Source organism: Physeter macrocephalus, chromosome 11 (genome assembly GCF_002837175.3).
Source record: "Physeter macrocephalus isolate SW-GA chromosome 11, ASM283717v5, whole genome shotgun sequence".
In the NCBI taxonomy this organism is placed as follows: domain Eukaryota; kingdom Metazoa; phylum Chordata; class Mammalia; order Artiodactyla; family Physeteridae; genus Physeter; species Physeter macrocephalus.
In genome coordinates this window covers 91,896,516-91,902,754 of record NC_041224.1, presented here as the reverse complement: position 1 = coordinate 91,902,754, position 6,239 = coordinate 91,896,516, and positions in this window count along the sequence as shown.

Below are 6,239 nucleotides of genomic sequence, written 5' to 3'. Positions count from 1 at the left end.
GGTGTAATGAGGTAGAGAAAACATTAAGTTATTAATTTCTGGCAATAGAATTTCTCTTAGCCTCAGAATTGCACTTGTTTAGAAAAAAGAAAATCCTTAGGTAAGTATATCAGGTAGGATTAGGTTTGGCAGCATGTAATAGAAAAACACATACAACAAAATAACGGTGGCTTAAATAAGATAGATGTTTATTTCTCTTGCGTTCATAAACAAAACCAAAGGAAGACAGTCCAGAGCTGATATGGTAGCTTCTGGTTTTCTGGGACTCAGACTCCTGTATCCTTATGCTCTGCCATCTAAAGGCATTGACTCATGGCCCATGATGGCTAGTCAGTCCCTGAAATTCAGGTCTGTATTTCAGTTTGGGGGTGAGGGGCAGGGACAGAGGAAGAAAAAGACAAAGGCCACACAGAGTCCCAAGGAATGAAGAGAAATGTAGTGTTTTATATTGCTATGCAATATGTTATGTGAAGACCGCATACCTGCCAATAGCTCTTCTTAAAGACTACCTTATTCAGATTACTTTGTATGTATGTGTATGTGTGTGTATTTGGTAAAAAGACTGAGAGCCATATATGGGAAGATGTGGATGGCAGAGTGACACAAATATGAGAGAAGATCCCAGAAGTGTAGGTGATCAACACAGTGTAAGCCCCCCAGAGTTTTCTGAATAAATTTTGGGGAGGACATCATACCTCAACAGTTTGCAAATAGAGATTCAAACAATCATTTCTTTCTTTGTTTTTTATTATATAATTTTTAAAACATTCACAAGATTAGAAGTAATGATATAATGAACCCCCTACAAATCCATCACTGGATTTCAATCATTTCAACACATGGCTAATCTCGTTTCATTGGTACACCACTGACTTTTCCTCCCTCCCAACACCGGATTATTTTGAAACAAATGCCAATATCATATCAGAGGCTAATGTTTTCTAGATCACAAAGGACCAAAGACCCTGAAAGCATCTGGATTAAATGTGGAAAAACGTAAAAGTCAATGATTGTAGAGTCAAAGAGCAGAGTTGGGCAGCATTGAGAGAGAACAGGGGATAGTATGAGTAGTTTAGAATTGAATAAAAATGAAATATATGAAGAACTTTAGGATGATTAAGTAACTAATATAAGAATAGGAAAAAGACTGCATGGATAAAAAAGAAGGCAGTGGACTTGTGAATTAATGAAAAAGACATACAGAAAGAGAGGAGAAAATTATTCAGGTTACAGAATTTTCAAGGTGCCAATTTGATAGCAAACCAAGACTTAGAAGATGAAGATGAAAGGGAAAAGTAAAGAAGTCAATGGCAAACACTGCTTGTTATTTGCCTAATATCCATCTTTCTCTTGAGTAACAGAACTTAATCGTATTCAGGCAGCAATGTGTCCTGCTAGAAGTGGCATTTCCCAGCTTCTCCTGTCACACAGAGTAGGTGAAATGCATCTGGTAGAGCTTTGGAAAGGTTCTTTAAAGAAGACTGATTCACCTGGAGGGGCTCACTTTTTACCTTTTTGCCCTTTATTATTTTCCCTCTACCTCCAGTACATAAAGAAGGGATTACTGGAGTCCCAACAGACATCATCAACTAAGAGGCAGTGCAGGGATGTTGGAGCTTGCATCCCTGATTGACTGTGGGGACAACGCATTGGCTGCGGCCTGCTGAATTCTGCATTCTGATACAGGAGAGACAAATGAATACCATTTTTGAGGGGGAGGGGTGGTCTCTGTCCAATCTAGCCAAGACTATACAGGTATAGTGAAAGAAATATAGTAAAAGTCTTTGAAGGAAGAATGAGAATTCTTATTGAGCAAAGCAAAATGAATAAACCATTTTCCATTGATCAGTAGATGTTGCTGTTGTTTAGACAGTGTCTCTGCCAATTGAAGTTTTAGATGAAAAAGGTTAAGCATCAAACATTTCTTGCAGGGCAGTTCTCCAAAGCTGAGCCAGAATCAAAGACTCAAGGTGTTACCTATTATTACTTATTAATTATTACTATTAATGCTAACCTAAAACTGTACAATACTTTGTCAATTTCACATCCCTTTCAGATAAATTACCTTATATCCTTTTGTCCATTTATTTAGCATTTTTGAGCTCTTAATATGAGCAAATCATTGTAGTAGACATGAGTGGGGGATGAAGCATTGCGTGGAATCATTGTATCAAGTAAGGCAAAAAAATAGTTACCACTTATTGATTGATTATTCTCTATGAGGCACTATGTGAAACATTTTACAGATATTTTCTTATCTAATTTCATAACAACTTTATGGGGTGATTATTGTTATACCTCTGTTTTGGGATGTGAATTAGTTTAGAGAAATTAAAAACTTACCAAGTTTACTCAACTAATAAGCAGAGGCATTGAGATCCAAATCAAGAAGTGTCTGACTCTCTCAAGTCTCCGAATAATTGTAATTCAAAATGGAACATGTTACACGTCTGAAAAAGATGTAAAAAATGGTACGAGTAAGAGCTTAGAGATGTAAAGTATGTAGAATCAGGGTTTATGTTCTATTTCTGCAGAAGAAGAAACTAAATCTCAGATAATTTAGTGATTTACCTGACTTGCTTTATTTGTCCCTCACATTTCCAATACAAGCCATACAAATTATCATCCTTTCTACCCCTGCCCTTTTGTATCACCCCCATACATCTAGCTGCCAGAAATTGGAAAGGATATGAAAGGGGAAAGAATATTCACCCACTGCTGGCCAAAGGACTGTGAATGATGGGGGAATACTAGTTCAAAAGGAAACAAACCTTCAGTTTAATCCAACCTACTATTTGTATGATAAATGGTAGGATGCTAAACACTCTGTGTGACAATGGGAAATCCCCCACTGGTGGAGTGGATTTATGCTCTGTGACCAAATCTTAGAAGAGTCACATCATTCTCTTTTCTTCTATGTGGAGCAATACATCAGCCCTAGGCCAGCAGTGAGGGATCAAATCTGATCTTAGCCTTTCTTTAAGTGAACACAAATTAGTTAGTTCCAATAAAAACTGAGGGGGAGAGGTGGTAGGTCAGGGAACGGGAGAAGAATGGGGAAATGCACATGCAACAGAAAAGTCAAAAATAGGTTTGTCAGACTGAGAAAATAAAAATACAGGGTACCCAGTTAAATTTGAATTTTAGATAAACAATGAATAACTTTTTAGAATAAGTATGTCCCCAAATCCCAAATATTTCACAGTTAAAAACAGGTTGCAGGGGCTTCCCTGGTGGCGCAGTGGTTGCGCGTCCGCCTGCCGATGCAGGGGAGCCGGGTTCGCGCCCCGGTCCGGGAGGATCCCACGTGCCGCGGAGCGGCTGGGCCCGTGGGCCGTGGCCGCTGGGCCTGCGCGTCCGGAGCCTGTGCTCCGCAACGGGAGAGGCCGCAGCAGAGGGAGGCCCGCATACCACAAAAAAAAAAAAAAAAAAAAAAACAGGTTGCAAAATAGAGACAATTTATTGTCTCAAATATTGCATGGCACAGTGACTCATACCTAAAAATTATTATTTTTTTAATCTGAAATTCAAGTTTAGTTGCTTGTCCTATATTTTATCTGGTAGCCCTAGTCAAAAAAAAAAAAAAAAAGAAGAAGACAAAGAAAAATCTAGTTTTTAATTTCAGCCTCTCAGAGTTTAGAGAGCCTGGGCCACATTTTTTGTTTGCTTGTTCTGAGGTCCCAAATATAGCAAAATGTGAGAAAAAGGTTACAAAGTTTATGGAGAGTTTATATATATATTTTCATTTTACAAATTAACACTTCTAACTCAATGAAAATATATTTTTGCTATTCACTAGATAATTATAGAAGGTATATTTAAAAATTAAGCCCTCACACATTTTAAGCAGTATGGCTGCATAGTGGGAAACAAATTTAAAATTTCAAGATTACTTGAAACTGTATAAGTGTATCTCAGTTGTTATATGTATTTATCCTATGGGTACAATGACAAAGTCTAAAATGGAAGGCTTTTCTATAATATTATGCTGGGGGTCAAATGCCCCTCTCCCTCTCCCAAATGATTGGCTCCACCAGCCACAGAAGAGGGGACTGACCAATTGTTTGGATGATCTATCTTCTTTTTCATCCCCAGGTATAGAAAGTCATCTTCCAGGGCTGGGGACTGTGTTTGTTTCCTTTGGCTGCTATAACAAATTACCACAAACTTGGTGGCTTAACACACATTTATATTCACACAATTCTGGAGGTTAAGTCCAAAATCACTTTCCCCAGACTGAAATCACCATGTATGCAGGGCCATGCTCCCTCAAGAAGCTCCTGGGAAGAATCCCTCTCTTGCCTCCCCTAGCTTTTGGTGGCCCTCCTGGGCTTGTGGCTGTATCACTCCAATCTTTGCCTCTGTGGTCATACTGCCTTCTCCTCTTCTGTGTTGAATGTCTGTCTCCCTCTAATAAGGACATGTGATTGCATTTAGGACGCACCTTGATAATCCAGGATAATCTGCCCTCAAGATCCTGAATTAGTCACATCTGCAAATTCCATTTTTTGCCACATAAGGTAACACTCACAGGTTCCAGGGATTAGGACATGGATGTCTTTTGGGGGTCATTTTTCAGCCTATCACAGGGACTGAGGGGATGCCTTGCACAGAACAGGGTCCTTGAAGAACATAAATTGGCTTGTTGGTGGCCTTAGCCAGGAGTCAATTTAGGTGGGGATGTCTTTTTAGATTGTCTAGAAAGACCTGAAATCCAACCTTGAAGCCTTTGCTATCTTACACACCTGAAGTCACGAGCCTGGATTGTGTCCCTCATGTGTTTCAAATATAGGTTACAGGTGGAGCCCATGATCCCCCAAAGAAAGTAGTTCTGGTGGTGCTGAGGCCAATCATAAGTCCTCGATAACCTAGATTTCTGCCCATTTCATTACTGTCTCTTTTTCCTGCTCTGAAGCTAGGTGTAGATGAATAAATATTCATTATTTTAAAATATTTGTTAACACCTCTTAGGAGCAAGGGGTTGTGGAAAGTCACATAGCAGGGTGGTTAGAGAGCAACCTCTAAAGCAGATTGTCAGGAATCCAATCCCCGCTCCACTAATTACTGGCTTTGTGACCCTACCTCTGTGCTTCTGTTTCCCATCTATAAAATAGTCTCTACTTCATATGGTTCTTGAGGATTGAATGAGCTAACATACATGTAAAGCGCTCAGAATGATGCCTGGCTGTTAGATATCTCTAATTTAATAAATGTTAGCTGCTATTTATTTCAATGGAGAAACCAAAGAAATAAGAATCCCTGTGTAAGAAACAAGGATAGCTGAGGCAAGACACATGCCAAAAAAATTTTTTTAAGTGTCAGAGTTAAGACAGTAAGTACTAAGAGAAGTCTGAGCTTAGAGGCTTTTTGTTTTTGTGTTTGTTTTGCTTTGTTTTTGAACCCTAACTTAGGGGGATCAAGACCTACAGAAGAGGACAAGGAAAGGATAAAACGCTCTCTTTGGAGGAGAGCTGGTAGGTAGCCTTAGCATGTAGCATTGGACAGTCAGGGCAGGGCGGACAGTCAGGGCAAGATGGTAATGTGATAAGAGCACCAGCCCCATGCAGCTTGTGCTAGTCTGAAGAAACATGGAGCCTCAGCTCAGACACTTAGGAGTTCAAGCTTAGTAACCTTCACAAAGTTAGAAAAAGTAATACCTACAAAGAAGAGTTGTTTTAAGTATTACATTAAGGAATGCATGAGAGATCACCCAGCTGAATGCAAAAAGTTCTGTTTTCTACCTGACCTATTAGTTGGGATGTGGGCAAGCAGGCAACTGAAGGCTTCATTCCTTTAAATATAAAACCACCAATGCTTGCATCATATCTAAAGGGCATGGTTCCTTGAATAATTTTTTGAGCATATAGTATGTACCGGGAACTATACTAGAAGCTGCTGAGCAAGTTATGAGCGTGACAAAGTTCTGCCTGGAGAAAGTTATGGACCAGGGGTAGAGGCAGTCAAATGAAGAGGGAATACCAAATGCGTGGTAAGAACTATCATGGAACTGTAAGAGTACCGAGAAGAGCCCTTGGAAAGAAACCTCTAACTTCGCAGAACAGGGAAAAGTGACTATCAAGATCTTTCTATAACAACAGCAAACAACAGTAGAAAATGGCTTTTTGGTTTGGATTGGGCAAAAAGAGGGTGTTCAGGAATTTTCTGGGCTTTTTGCATATGGAGAAGGCTGGGCTGAGAGTCCAGCCCCAAAGGCCAGTGAATAGCTGCTGTATGATTAC